The following is a 15796-nucleotide window of genomic DNA, read 5'->3' as shown; positions in this document are numbered from 1 at the left end:
AAGTGCTTTGGAGCTTCTTCTTGGTCCAACCACTGAGCTGCTCATTGCCAGTTGTCACATAAAACCACTTTTCATCACATATCACAATCTCATCAAGAAATGGTTTGTTGCTCTTGTGTAGAATAAGAGAAGATGACACTTCAGAATGACGATTTTTCAATCAGCTCATGCAGCATCCACTTATTGAGGTTTTTCACCTTTCCAATTTGCTTCAAATGCAGAATGGTCATAGAATAGTTGATGTTGAGTTCCTTGGCAACTTCTCATGTAGTTTTAAGAGGATCAGCTTTGATGATGACTCTCAGTTGTTGTCAACTTCTGATGGTCAGACACTACACTCCTCATCTTCAAGGCTCTTGTCTCCTTTGCAAAATTTCTTGAACTACCACTGTACTGTACATTCGTTAGCAGTTCCTGGGCCAGATGCATTGTTGATACTGTGAATTGTCTCCACTGCTTTCCAACCCATTTTGAACTCAAGATCGCTCGAATTTGTTTTTTGTCTAATATATTTCCCTAGTCTAAAATAAATATAAAATAAACAGCAAATGATGTCATTAGCAAAAAAAATAAATAAGCAATCCCACTGCTGGGCATACACACTGAGGAAACTAGAACTGAAAGAGACACTTGTACCCCAATGTTCATCACAGCACTGTTTATAATAGCCAGGACATGGAAGCAACCTAGATGTCCATCAGCAGATGAATGGATAAGAAATCTGTGGTACATAAACACAATGGAATATTACTCAACCATTAAAGAGAATACATTTGAATCAGTTCTAATGAGGTGGATGAAACTGGAGCCTATTATGCAGAGTGAAGTAAGCCAGAAAGAAAAATACCAATACAGTATACTAACGCATATATCCTGGAGAAGGCACTGGCACCCCACTCCAGTACTCTTGCCTGGAAAATCCCATGGACGGAGGAGCCTGGTAGGCTGCAGTCCATGGGGTCGCGAAGAGTCAGGCACGACTGAGCGACTTCACTTTCACTTTTCACTTTCATGCACTGGAGGAGGAAATGGCAACCCACTCCAGTGTTCTTGCCTGGAGAATCCCAGGGACGGGAGCCTGGTGGGCTGCCGTCTATGGGGTCGCACAGAGTCAGACACGACTGAAGCAACTTAGCAGCAGCAGCAATGCATATATATGGAATTTAGAAAGATGGTAACGATAACCCTGTATGTGAGACAGCAAAAAAGACACAGATGTTTTGAACAGTCTTTTGGACTCTGTGGGAGAGGGAGAGGGTGGGATGATTTGGGAGAATGGCATTGAAACATGTATAATATCATATAAGAAATGAATCGCCAGTCCAGGTTCGATGCAGGATACAGGATGCTTGGGGTTGGTGCACTGGGATGACCCAGAGGGATGGTATGGCGAGGGAGGTGGGAGGGGGGTTCAGGATTGGGAACACATGTACACCCGTGGCGGATTCATGTTTATGTATGGCAAAACCAATACAATATTGTAAAGTAATTAGCCTCCAATTAAAATAAATAAATTAAAAAAATAAATAAAGTGAGAAATGTGCATTAAAATGATGTATAACATAACCACATTTATTTTATTTTTTTAACCAGTAACAAATGGCAAATTTCAACAACGCAAAACTACAATTACTTTTACACCAACCTAATACAATGGAATAATTATTCAACCATAAAAAAGATTGAAATAATGCCCATTTGTAACAACATGGATGGACCTAGAGATGATCATACTAAGTGAAGTAAGTCAGAGAAAGACAAATACCATATGATATCATTTATATATAGAATCTAAAACAACAACAACAACTAATACCAGTGAATTTATTTACAAAACAGGAACAGATTCACAAACCCAGAAAACAAACTTATGGTTACCAAAGAGGCAAGTGTAAGGGGAGTTAAATTAAGAGTTTTGGAATTAGCAGATACAAACCACTACATATAAAATAGATAATCAATAAGGATTTATTGTATAGCACAGGGAACCATGTTTAATATCTTGTAATAACCTATAATGGAAAAGAATCTGAAAAAGAATATGTAGTTCAAAAACAAAAGTCTCAAGATACAGCTGCTGCTGCTGCTGCTAAGTCGCTTCAGTCGTGTCCGACTCTGTGCGACCCCATAGACGGCAGCCCACCAGGCTCCCCCGTCCCTGGGATTCTCCAGGCAAGAGCACTGGAGTGGGTTGCCATTTCCTTCTCCAATGCATGAAAGTGAAAAGTGAAAGTGAAGTCGTTCAGTCGTGTCCGACTCTTCGCGACCCCATGGACTGCAGCCTACCAGGCTCCTCCGTCCATAGGATTTTCCAGGCAAGAGTACTGGAGTGAGTTGCCATTGCCTTCTCTGCCAGATACAGCTGAACTATCAAGAAAGGAGAAACACAAGGAGGTGGTAAGGGAAATCCTCAAGCTAATAGAGAAGCTGTGATTCAGATCGTGAAGAGGGAAGAGGGATTGAAAGCAGGATGGACCATGCGCAGGAACCCCATCCCAGAAAGGGGGGAATCTCTCCTTCCTCCCCCCTCCAACCTTCCCCTCTCTCAGCCTCTCCCCAGTCCTTGCCTCCTGGCTCCTTGCCCTCAGAGAAAGCTGTTGGAGTCTCTCCTCCAGGCCCTGGCAGTGGTTTATACACAGAAAAGAGACAATGACAGTGGAGTGTGGTCCAGCCCCACTGTGAGGGGAGGCAGGTGGATTGCCCTTGGGCAGCAGCACAGGACAGAAATGACTCAGACTTTGGAGCCAAGCTGACTTGGGAGGCCTTCAGAAAGGCTCTTGACCTCCGTGTGCCTGAAGTTATCATCTATAAATAGGGATACAAGTTGCTCCTTCACGCGGTGTCCTAAAGTCTGGACTAGACAGGGTCTGATACTTAACAGGGCTCTGCACACAATAAGTACTGCATTAAAGCTCCCACAGCTACAGCTGACCTGTGGGGAGCTTCTGACCTTGATCTATACTGTCATCTGATGAGTTCAGTGAGTGCCACTTGGTTTAATTCATTCAGCTAGTAAGCCTGTGCTGCCCTTGAAGGCCAGGTGCTATGCTCGGAAACAGTCGGGATCAAAGGGACATGGTTCTGTCCTTCTGGGGCCCACAGGCACCTCTGGAGCCCCTGCAGTCTGTTGGGGAAAGCAGCCTCTGCTTCTTTCCCGGGACCCTTAGGGGAGACCATGACCCTCCCCCTTCCCTTCTCAGCCTGCTTGATGTGCTATGGAGGAGGGTGGCTCATGAGTGTCTGCAGGTACCTGCGCATTCTGGCTAAGGGCACCTCTGATGAAGGTGCTAGAGATAATTATGGTGATTCTGACAGTGGGGTGTTCACAGCTGCCCTGGCATCCTCCGAGGCTCTGCCTGGGGCTCAGAGCCACAGTACACCCTGTAAGCCTGTGGGCTGGGAAAGCAGGCACTGTGCTAGGGGCTCCTGCATAGGGAGCTCATCTGCTGGCAAGGATCTGCCCTGAGATGGAGCTGATGCAGCCAGTCACCGGCCATCAGAAGCTGCTGGTGATGGTGTCTGAGGACCAGCCGTTTCAGGAGAACAGTGTGGGGAGGGGGCTGGTAGGGGAATAAGGGTAGGTACAGGCCTCTAGTCCCAACACACCTCCACCCCTTCTGAATCTCTGCAACAATATCAACTATGATTCTTTTTTTTTTAATATTTATATATTTATTTAATACTTCATGGAAGGCAATGGCACCCCACTCCAGTACTCTTGCCTGGAAAATCCCATGGAGGAGGAGCCCGGTGGGCTGCAGTCCATGGGGTTGCTAAGAGTAGGACATGACTGAGTGACTTCACTTTCACTTTTCACTTTCATTGGAGAAGGAAATGGCAATCCACTCCAGTGTTCTTGCCTGGAGAATCCCAGGGATGGGGGATCCTGGTGGGCTACTGTCTATGGGTTCACATAGAGTCAGACACAACTGAAGTGACTTAGCAGCAGCAGCATTTAATACTTATTTATTCATTTAGTTGCAGCTCATAGGATCTTTAGTTGTGGCATGTGGGATCTAGTTCCCTGACAGGGATTGAACCTAGGCCCCTCAGCATTGGGAGCATGGAGTCTTAGCCACTGGACCACCAGGGAAGTCCCTCAACTATGATTCTTATAATAAGGCCCACAAACCATTATCCAGGTGCATTCAGAAATTCAGAATTTGAGGGATTTTAGGGAAATAATATGGTTTAAAGACTGTATGGTATCTGACAACCCTGCGGGGTCTGGGGCAGCACCCCATAATCAAGCACACAAAATAGAGGAGCATTCAAACCTAGCCAGGAACAGAAAGACTATAAATTGCTCCACATTCATTTAGGAAGGAGTTGACCACCAAACAAGTTGTGCAAAATTATGGTTTACTGAACCTTTTGGATTTATGATCACAAAGAAGGGCTCGTCAAAATGTGTTAGTTACAATAATAGTAAAACAGTAATAATATCCTCTCATATTTGCTGTATGACTCAGGGAACTCAAACGAGGGCTCTGTAATAACCTAGAGGGGTGGACGGGGTGGGAGGTGGGAGGGAGATTCACGAGGGAGGGGACATATGTAGGCCTATGGCTGATTCATGTTGATGTATGGCAGAAACCAACACAACACTGCAATTATTCTTCAATTAAAAATAGTTTTTTTCTAAACAAAAGAAAAAATATAATATCCTCTCGTATCCACAATTGCTTTCTCGATCTTACTCAAGTGGGAAGAAAACACCTCCAGAAAACTGCATTTATATAACAGGCAGTTTAGGTGAAAAACAGTTGAGGTGCTCGGTCAAGGCCCAGCCCCCGCCCATTCCATTCCCTGCAAGTATAGACATTCTGGAGCAGCCCCTGCAGGAGTGACTGCCCAGGAGAAGGCCTGTGTGAGGAGGCACCTGGAAGGACTTTTTTTTAATTTTATTTTTATTGGCTGTCCTGGGTCTTCATTACCGTGTGCAGGCTTTCTCTAGTTGCTGCGAGCTGGGGCTACTCTAGGTGCGATGCTCGAACTTCTTGTTGCGATAGCTTCTCTTGTTTTGGAGCGTGGGCTCTAGGGAGCTCGGGCTCAGTAGTTGAAGCTCATGGGCTCTAGAGTGCTGGCTCAGTAGTCATGGTGCATGGGTTTAGTTGCTATGCAACATGTAGAATCTTCCCGGACCAGGGATTGAACCTGTGTCCTCTGCATTGGCGGGCGGATTCTTATCCACTGTGCCACCAGGGAAGTCTCTGGAAGGACTTCTTAGAGTTCCTGCCCCTGAGGTGGGCAAGGACCTTCCCCAGTCCAGTGGAGGTGCTGCAGAAGCTGAGGGCCAGCCTAGCATTTCTGCTTAAAATAGAGAAAGATGTTTCTCCTTTCCTCCCTGAGAGCTGTGAGAGCTTAAGCTCCTTGGCTTAAGGTGTTACCAGGTGTGTGTGCATGAGATGGGTGGGGACATGGCCTCAGCCTTGATGGGGAGCCTGGTGAGGGCCTCTTGGCTCCAGGGGTAGGATCCACAGAGCAGCCGAATGAATGGGCAAACTGCATGTTTCTCTGTCCACATTAAGTCCTTTCCTTTATTCCTGATCTTGAATGAGGGAATCCAGGGGAGAGGCAGAGTCCAAGCTCTGGCCAGCAGACAGTGCCCTGGAGGACTCAGCACTGGCCATCTGCCAAGGGAGACACCAGGACAGGTGAGAGTGTTACAGGTGTGTTTTCATTGCCTGGGGACGAGTCCCAGAGAATGAATTTCTCATGGCGTTACCCGAGAGCATTTGCACATTAAAGTTTGGGAACTCGTGACAAAAGAGAAGGGGCATCTCTGAGACACAGGGAGCTGAGAATGGCAGGTTTAGCCTCCTCTGCTCAGCATGGAGCCAGAAGACTGGGGCTTCCTTAGTGAGAACTGAGACTTCATGAACATATATACTTTGCTTACACGATTACTATATTATGTCATTCAAACAACTCTTTGAATAAGATGCTATTTCTTCCATTACATATTGGCACTCAGGGTGGCATGACCCAGGGGTGGAGCTGGTGTCTGAGTTTGCAGGCTGGCTGTCCCTGTGGCCATCTATAATAGAGTAACCACAGGAGCACTCCACAGTGCTTGCACAGAGTCTCCACAGTGCTTGCTCTGCAACGGAAAGAACACAGTTTATGATACAAGAACCTTAGGAACCTGATCCTCCTTTACCTCGTATCTCCTATTTTTAAAAGTCAATCCAAGGACTGTTAACCCAATAAACACTGCCAAGCATTTGTAGATGGCTTTCAATGAACAAAACCCTTCACCACATTGCATCTCATCTTGATACTCTCAATGAAAAGGTAATGCTTGTAGAGGAGGACTTTATGTCTCTATTTTATGAATTTGGGGATGGAGGCTCACTGAGAAGTGTGCCTTCCACAGCCAGCAGGCAGATGGCAAGGACTTGAACACCAGTTTCTTTTATGATAGGTGTGCTACCCCATTAACTCCTCTCATTCTACTCCAAACTTTATTTTCAATCTTCCTGACCCAGTTTAGGCTGGCTTTACTACTTTGGGTTCCTAGAACCTAAAGGTTTATAGTCATAAATAATTGCACTCTAAGAGTTAATGTCAGGAAATTGACTTGAAAGGGACCATCTAGCACAACAGTAATGTTTCCTGACTCCAGGGACAAGAAAACACTTGCTGAGGAATTGTGCCTTCATTGAATCAACCTCACCTCCATTATCTTAAAATTTAAAAAGAATCTTAATGGGGAAAAATTAGGTTATGAGAAATCCAGAATTCAGATGCTTTTCCATATGTTTTTATCTGCTTACTAGCTGATGAGTTCATTTGAGGACTCAATTGTTAACCGTTTTATTCAGTTGAACCTCCCTGCTCCAAACTGTCAAGGAGCACAAATATTGATTTAAATACATGCATTGAGATAGTTTCTCACTCATCAAATGGAGGCAAGCTATAGTGGAGGACAGGGTACATTCACACACTATCAGTTCGTTCAGTTCAGTCGCTCAGTCGTGTCCAACTCTTTGCGACCCCATGAATTGCAGCACACCAGGCCTCCCCGTCCATCACCAACTCCCAGAATTTACTCAAACTTATGTCACACACTATGACAGTCTTTTATTCATATATGATCTAAAAAAAAAAGTTTCATGAAACAACTTTTAATTTTTAAATTTTGTATATATCTTTTCTTTGTTTTTAATGCTGGAGATGTCCCACTATATTGATTTCATAGTTCACTAATGGGGATTAAGATCTGCAGTTTCAAAATACTGGCCTATGAGTTCTTACTAACTCTCTTGTATCCAGTCATCACTTATATGTGAGCTGAGTTTTAGGTTTTAATCTCTCTCTTGAGCTACAGACTTGAATCCCCAACAGTCTATGGAGCTTCTCTGCCAAGAGGAACTCAAAGTGAATGTAACCCAAGCAGAACACAACACCTCTACCCTCTTTCCTCCCAGTTTCCCTCCCTAGAGTTCCCCATCCTCTGAGGGGATCACTCTTGATCCAGGTGGCCACGCCAGACACTTGGTTGGTGTCCTCTTCTTCCCTTCCTCACTTCCCATACCCAATCAGTCACTGAGTCCTGTCCAATAGCCCCTCTAAATATCTCCTGGATTCATCTACTTCTTTCCAACAGACCATTATTATCTCTGAACTACTTCAACAGTCTCTAACTGGTCTACTTACTTTCCAACATGATGCCTTTCAATCCACGCCACACACAATGGAGAGAAGTCCTTCTAGGAAGAGAAGGCTGATCACTTCACTGTTTAGCATAAAAGCTTTCGGTGATCTCCTGGAACTTGTAGTAACATGGCTTCCTTGGCTTGGAACCCTCTTCTATTTGCTCACCAACCCCACATCTATCTCTGCCCAGCCCTACTCATTCTTCACGTCTCTACTACGATGTCACTCACTATGGGAGCTCTGACCCAACCTAGACAGCAAATTCAGGTCAAACTGGCCTGAGCATCCTTGCGCATGGTCCTTTAGCCTCCTGCCATCAGCTGTCCCAGCACTTACTGCCCTGTACTGTCTGAATAGTTCTGCATCATAGCTCAGTGTCTGCAACAGATACTTGCTGAATGAAAAAATGAATTCTGGTATGTAACCTAGTCTTTTCCTTCAATACATCATAAAACATTTTTCTACTACATAATTTTAAAGGAGGGCATCTTGTATAGTATTGCATGAGTGTACAGCAATTTATTTAACTATTTGTCAAGTATTTAGGTGGTTATAAGGTTCCTCTGACTATACATATTATTACAGTGAGCACCTTTGCACACAGTTCTCAACACGCAATTTTAATTATTTTCTTGGGCTAAAATTCCTAAAATTTGAATTGCAAGGCCAAAATGTATGCATGCTTTAACAGGTTTTGATTTATATTGCCAGGTTGCCCTGCAGGAAGTCTGGGCTAATTTGCACTATTACAAACAGTATAAAAGAGTGCTCATTTTCCCTCATTCTTAGCAACACTGGGTTTCATTAAAAAAAATATATATCCAATTTGAAAGGTAGAAAATAATAATTCCTTGTTGCTTCATAAGGGATATTAGCATTAACAATTGCATAAAATATTTTCATGTATTATTCATCATATGAGGGTTTACAGATACACACAGGATAGTAATAATAGCTGTTATTTAGAGAGTGTCTACTTGTAGGCAATGTCGTTTACAGAAGATTGTTTGTGAGAACTTATTGCATACAGAAACTGCTATAAGTTCTGTTTACATTATTTGTCACCAAATCCTCACCAAAAGCCTTACAAAATATGTAGCAATACATCTATTTTACAGAAAATCTAGCTGAAATAATGATAAATTATAAATGATTATAAATTTGACAATAATTATTGTTCAATTATTATGTGCTAGTTATTAATGCTTAGTGCTTTCAAAGTCCTAATTAATTCTCACAACAGCCCTATTGTATGGATGTGAAGTTTTGACAAATGTGCTAATGTACTTCAATGGAGAAAAGACAGACTTTTCAACAAAGCTGCTGGACCACCTGGAATTTTATATGCAAAGAATATTCCTTGACCCTTATCTGATACTATACACCAAATATAACTCATAATCAATCATAGACCTAAATATAATACATAAAACTATAAAAATTGTAGAAGAAAATATAGGGATAAACTTGGTCTTGGATTATGTAAGAATTTCTTAGGTAAAACCCCAAAACACATAAACTAAAAAGAAAAAGATAAGTAAAATTTTATTTTGGACTTGACCAAAATAAAAAATCTACACTCTTCAAAAGACATTGTTAAGAAAATGAAAAGACAAGTAACAGTCTGAGAAAAAAACATTCCCAAAATCTGATAAAAGACTTACATATCTTGAATATATAAAGAATTCTTACAACTTAATGAGACTACAACTCAATTTTTAAGAGTAAAAGATTTGAACAGTCCTTAATCAAAGAATATATTCAAGCGGCCAATAGGTACAAAGCAAAATAAATAAAACCAAATGAGCACGATACCGGATGCTTGGGGCTATTGCACTGGGATGACCCAGAGGGATGGTATGGGGAGGGAGGAGGGAGGAGGGTTCAGGATGGGGAACACATGTATACCTGTGGCGGATTCATTTTGATATTTGGCAAAACTAATACAATTTTGTAAAGTTTAAAAATAAAATAAAATAAAAAAAAAGAAATATTATATGATATCACTTATATGTGGAATCTAAAAAAAAATGATACAAATGAACTTATTTATGAAGCAGACTCATAGAACTTAAGGTTACCAGGAAGGATGGAGGGGAAGAATTAGTGAGTTTGGGATAGACATGTGCACGCTGCTGTATTTAAAATGGATAACCAACATGGATCTACTGTATAGCACAAGGAACTCTGCTCAATATTCTGCAGCAACCTAACTGAGAAAGGAATTTGAAAAAGGATAGAGACATGTATATGTATAACTGAATCACTTTGTGGTGTACCCGAAACTAACACCACATTGTTAATAAACTATACTCCAGTATAAAATAAGAATTTTAAAGAAGGACTACTAATACCCAGTATAGGTGAAGATATGGAGGAACTTAAACTCTCATACACTGCTGGTGGGAAAACAAAACGGTACAACCACTTAGGAAAGCAGTTTGGCAATTCTTTTAAGGAATTATCTATTTCAATGTTTTTAAAAATTTTTATTGGAGGATAATTGCTTTACAATGTTGATTTCTGCCATACAACCATGTCAATCAGTCATCAGTATATATGTCTCCTCCCTCTTGAACCTCCCTCCCACTTTCCACCCCATCCCACCCCTCTAGGTTGCCACAGAGCATCAGGTTGAGCTGCCTGTGTTATATAGCAACTTCCCACTAGCTATCTATTTTAAAAAGTTAAATATATACTTACTGTGTAACTGAATAATCTTGCTTCTTGGTATTTATCCAAAAGAAATGAAAACACACTTCTATGCAAAGAACGGTAGCAAACAATGATAGCAGCTTTATTAATAAGATCCTCCAAATTAAAAAAATCCCAAAAGTCCATTAATAAATAAATGGGAAAATAAAATGCAGTATATCACAATGAAATATATATATCACTCTGAGATAAAAAGGATTGAACTGTGACATATGCAGTAACACAGATGGAACTCAAAATAATTATGCTGAGTGAAGGAGATGAAGTACAAAGGACTATAGAAACTACAGCTTAATTTATATGAAATTCTAGAAAAGGTAAAACTATAATGACAGAAATCAAGGGAGTGGGTGCCAGGGGCTGGGGATGGGGAAAAGTGATTGCAGAGATACAGAAGACTGTTGGGTAACAGGACTGTCTCCTGTCTTGACAATTGTGGTAGTTACACAACCATACACATTTGTCATTATACTGTACAAATAAAATTGGTGGATTTGATTATATGTAAATTATACACTAAAATTTATTGTAAAGATGATTTTGGAAAGAAAGAAGGAAGGAAGCGAAGGAGGTAGGAAGGAGAGAAGAGAAAAAGAAAAATACTGTCAGGCCAGATAAAAGCTGGTTAATGTCATACCGATATGACAATAAATATGGCAATAAAAGCGTAACCATTGGGGCTATATTCTCTTGCCAGACAGAAGTCTGCAGCTGAACATGCAAAAGAAGGAAGGAAGGAAGAAAGAAAGAAAATTCAATACCTATCATAATTCAGAAACTGGACTATTGAACTCCTGGGTTTATACCCACTTAAAGGTGTACACATGTGTACTAAAAGGCAAGTTCAGTGATGTTCACAGCAGTTTTATTTGCAATAGCTCCAGACTGAAAACAACCAAAATGTCCACCAATAGTAAAATGACTTGCAACACATCAGACAATGGGTTTTTATACAGTAGTTGAAAAAAGCAAACAATGGTGACATGTGATATCCTGATGAATTTCATAGAGGTAATGTTGAGCTCAAGAAGTCATATGCAAAAAATACATGTGATAGAATTCCATCCATAGGGATTTCAGAAACAGGGAAAACTAATCCGTGGTGATTGAAGTCAGAGTAGCAGCCTCCTGGGGGAAGACATGACTGAGGCGGGGCAGTGCACAGGGGACCTCTGGGGTCAGGAAATGTTGAATAGATGGATCTGGGTAGTGGCTGCACAGTGTATACTTGAGTAAAATTTAGTAAGCTGGACACTCCAGATTTATAAACTTATTGAATTTAAGTTATGCCTCAGTGGAGAGACAATTATTTTAAAGACATACCAGAAGATCAAACCAGTTAATCCTAAAAGAAATCAACCCTGAATATTCATTTCAAGGACTGTGCTGAAGCTGAAGCTCCAATACTTTGGCTACCTGAGGCAAAGAGCCGACTTATTGGAAAAGACTCTGATGCTGAGAACAACTGAGGGTAGGAGGAGAAGGGGGTGACAAAGGATAAGATGGTTGGATGACATCACCGATTCAATGGACATGAGTTTGAGCAAACTCCAGAAGATAGAGAAAGACAGGGAAGGCTGGTGTGCTACAGTCCATGGGGTTGCAAAGAGTCGGACTTGACTTAACAACTGAACAATAACAATGACAAAAATACTCAGTGCCTGTTCATTTCAGTTCCTTGATTTCAGACTTGGCAGATGTACAGACCAGCTAGGTTGTGTTTTTTATCTGTTCTTTATGAAAACAAGGAACTTGGTAGTATGAAGCGTGGGCATTCTGAGCTGTCCTGTGAGTGAAGATTTGCCTGAGAACTGTCTTGATGGTTTGGAAAACTACTATATAGGCAATCCCATGTGTTCACATAGGCTATGTTAATTATAACTTTCTTATCTGTTCATCAGGTCAGATTTCTCAACCACTCTCTCTGGGGCACCTGGAGCCTTGAGAAGACCTAATTGCCATCTCCCTGTCTGAGGACCTATTAAAAAGTGCTTTAAGCAAACAGCGTGAGCTGCAGGAGGAGTGGCAGCTGTTCATTTTACAACTTTCAGAGGGTCAGGGCCCCTTTCTGCTTCTGTCAGGTAACTCTGGGTTCCCAGGTGGGTGAGTGAGCTTACTATAGTCAGGAGCCCTCTTTGCTATTTTTCTATTGAAGAAAATTTTTATTGAAGGTGTGTGAGCTCCCTTTCACCTGGGCAGAGGGGAAACTCAGAGCTCACAGGCTAACCTCAGCCTCACTGTACAGCCCCAGGGGCTGGTCACTTAACATCTTTAAACCTCACCCCAAAGATGTTAGGAGACATATTCTATGTTCAGAGATAGGAAGATGCAACATTTTGAACATGTCAGTTCTCCCCACACCAGTCTATGGATTCAATGCAATCTCAGTAAGTTCCCAGAACTAGTATCGTTAGTTTGTTTTTGTTTTTTTCATAAAACTGGGGTTGCAAAGAGTCAGACACAACTGAGCGCACGCGTGCACACACACACAGAAAACTTGACAAGATAATTTTAAAGAATATATGACTGTCCAAAGGGCTAAAAATAGTCAAGACATTCCTGAAAAAGACTGGGTTGGGGGTAATTTGATATTGAGAATTATCATGAAATTATATGACAAATGAAACAAACTAGACACCAGCACCAGATATACTATGTGGACATGACGTGACATGGTGACGTTGCAGACAGCAGGGAAGGAAATGCTGGACTGGGGCCACTGGCTATCCAAACAGAAAAAAATAAAATTGAATTCTCTCCTCCTCTATATATTCTGGACTTTGTGTAAATTCCAGAGGTACTGAGGACTTACAGGTGAAAGGCAAGAGGATTTCTTCAACAAGAAAGAAGAGAAAGTACTAACTATAAAAAGGAAAGATTAATAAACCTGACTACATTAAAATTAAGAACTCTGTTCATCAAAAGATGTTGATGAAAAGTGAAAAGACAAGCCATATCTTGGGAGGAGATATTTGGAACATTAATAACAAATAAAAGACTAGTATCTGAAATGTATGTTAGTCGCTCATTCGAGTCTGACTCTTTGGGACCCCATGGACTGTAGCCCACCAGGCTTCTCTGTCCACGGGATTTTCAAGGCAAGAATACGGAAGTGGGAAGCTATTCCCTTCTCCAGGGGATCTTCCCAACCCAAGGATCAAACCTGGGTCTCCCGCATTGCAGGCAGATTCTTTACCATCTAAGCCACCAGCAAAGCCCAGAATATATAAAGAGCCCCTGCTAATGCATAAAAGAAAGACAACACAGCAAAGACTGAGCAAAAACCACGAATAGGCATTTCTCAGAAGAGGGAGAAATTATAGGCCCATTATAATCAGGGAAACGCAGCACAAGAACTCAGCAACAAACCATTTTAGAAAAAAATGCTAAGTTTGGGGCAAGACATGAATCAAAAGGAACTTCTATGGTAATACATTCCTTTCTATTTTTTTTTTTTTTTAAACTTGATGCAGTCTCTTGGGAAAACCATTTGATGGTTTCCAAAATTGAGGGTTTGGATATTTGTGGCCCAGCAATTCCACTTCTAAGTACACATGCTAGAGCAGGGTCAGCAAACCATGGCTCACAGGCCACTTTTTGCTTTTTTGTTTTGTTTTTGCTAAATAAAATTTTATTGGAAATCAGCCATCTCATCTGTATGGCCTGTGCCTGCTTTTACTCTAAGACAGCCGAGCTGAGTAGCTGTAATAGGGACCATAAAGCCCCAAACCTAAAATATTTACTAACTAGCCTTTTACAAAGTTTGCCAACCCTTACCTAGAGACATTTTTACAGCCTCATCTTGCTTTCACTTATCACATTTTTTTTTCCTGCACTGGGTCTTTGTTGCTGCACATGAGCTTTCTCTAGTTGTGCTGCACGAGCTTCTCATTGCAACGGCTTCTCTTGTTGGGGAGCCTGGGCTCTAGGGCACAGGCTCAGTAGTTGTGGCACACGGGCTTAGTTGCTCCGAGGCATGTGGGATCTTCCCGGACCAGGGATCGAACCGGTATCTCTTGGATGCAAGGCAGATGCTAAACTGCTGGGCCACCTGGGAAGCCCCAACATTTTTTATGGACTTCATTTTTCAAAACAATTTACAGGGAAGTTGAGAAAATAGTACAGAGAGCTCTCACATGCTCCTGCACCTCGTTTCCCCTATTATTAGCATCTTATATTAGTATGCACCTACATGTTCATACATTGATATGAACTGCAAGTAAAAGTCGCTCAGTTGTGTCCGACTCTTTCAACCCTGTGGACTATCCAGTCCATGGAATTCTCCAGGCCAGAATACTAGAGTGGGTAGCTTTTCCCTTCTCCAGGGGATCTTCCCAACCCAGGGATCAAACCCAGGTCTCCCGCATTGCAGGAGGATTCTTTACCAGTTGAGCCACAAGGGAAGCCCCAAAACGAGCTAAGGTGTTTACTATATTCACAGTTCCTTAGCTTTTATTCATTGTCTTTTTCTCTTCCAGGGTCCCTCTCAGGATGCCTCATTACATTAATTGTCATGTCTCCTTAGGCTCCTCTTGGCTGTGATAGTTTCTCAGACTTTCCTTTTTTTTTTTTTAAGCTTTTTATTTTGTATTGGAGTGTAGCCAATTAACAATGTTGCGACACTTTCAGGTGGACACCAAAGGGACTCGGTCATACATACATATGTATCCATTTTCCCCCAAACTCCCCTCCCATCCAGGCTGCCACATAACATTGAGCAGAGTTCCCTGGGCTATACAGTAGGTCCTTGTTGGTTACTGATTTCAAATATAGCAGTGTGTACCTGTCCATTCCAAACTCCCTAACTACCCCTTCTCCCCATCTTCTCCCCCACTCCTGCAACCATAAATTCATTTCCTAAGTCTGTGAGTCTCTCAGACTCTCCTTGGTTTTGATCACTGTGACAGTTCTGAGGAATGCTGCTCAAATATTTTTGAAGATGTCCCTGGGAATTTATTTGATGTATTTCTTATGACTCGATAGGGATTATGGACTTTGGGGAGGAAGATCAGAGAGGAAAACTATCGTTTTACCACGGGCACCAACTAACAAGAATTATTTCGGCTTATAATGACCTTGATCACCTGCCTAAGGAAGTGTTTGTCAGGTTTCGTCTGTCAAGGATTCTTCCCCTCACCTTCTGCCTTTGCATACTGGACTCTCTGGAAGGCAGTCACTATGGGCTTCCCAGATGGCTCAGAATCTGCCTGCCAAGGCAGGAGATGCAGGAGACGCGGGTTTGATTCCTGGGTTGGGAAGATCCCATGGAGAAGGAAATGGCAACCCATTGCAGTGTTGTTGCCTGGAAAATACCAGGGACGGAGGAGCCTGGAGGGCTGCAGTCCATGAGGTCGCAAAGAGCTGGACATGACTTAGCAACTAGATGACAACGGCAGCACTGTGCACAGGCTACACTCAG

Source organism: Bubalus bubalis, chromosome 2 (assembly GCF_019923935.1).
Source record: "Bubalus bubalis isolate 160015118507 breed Murrah chromosome 2, NDDB_SH_1, whole genome shotgun sequence".
Taxonomy (NCBI): domain Eukaryota; kingdom Metazoa; phylum Chordata; class Mammalia; order Artiodactyla; family Bovidae; genus Bubalus; species Bubalus bubalis.
Note: the sequence above shows the minus strand (reverse complement) of the source record.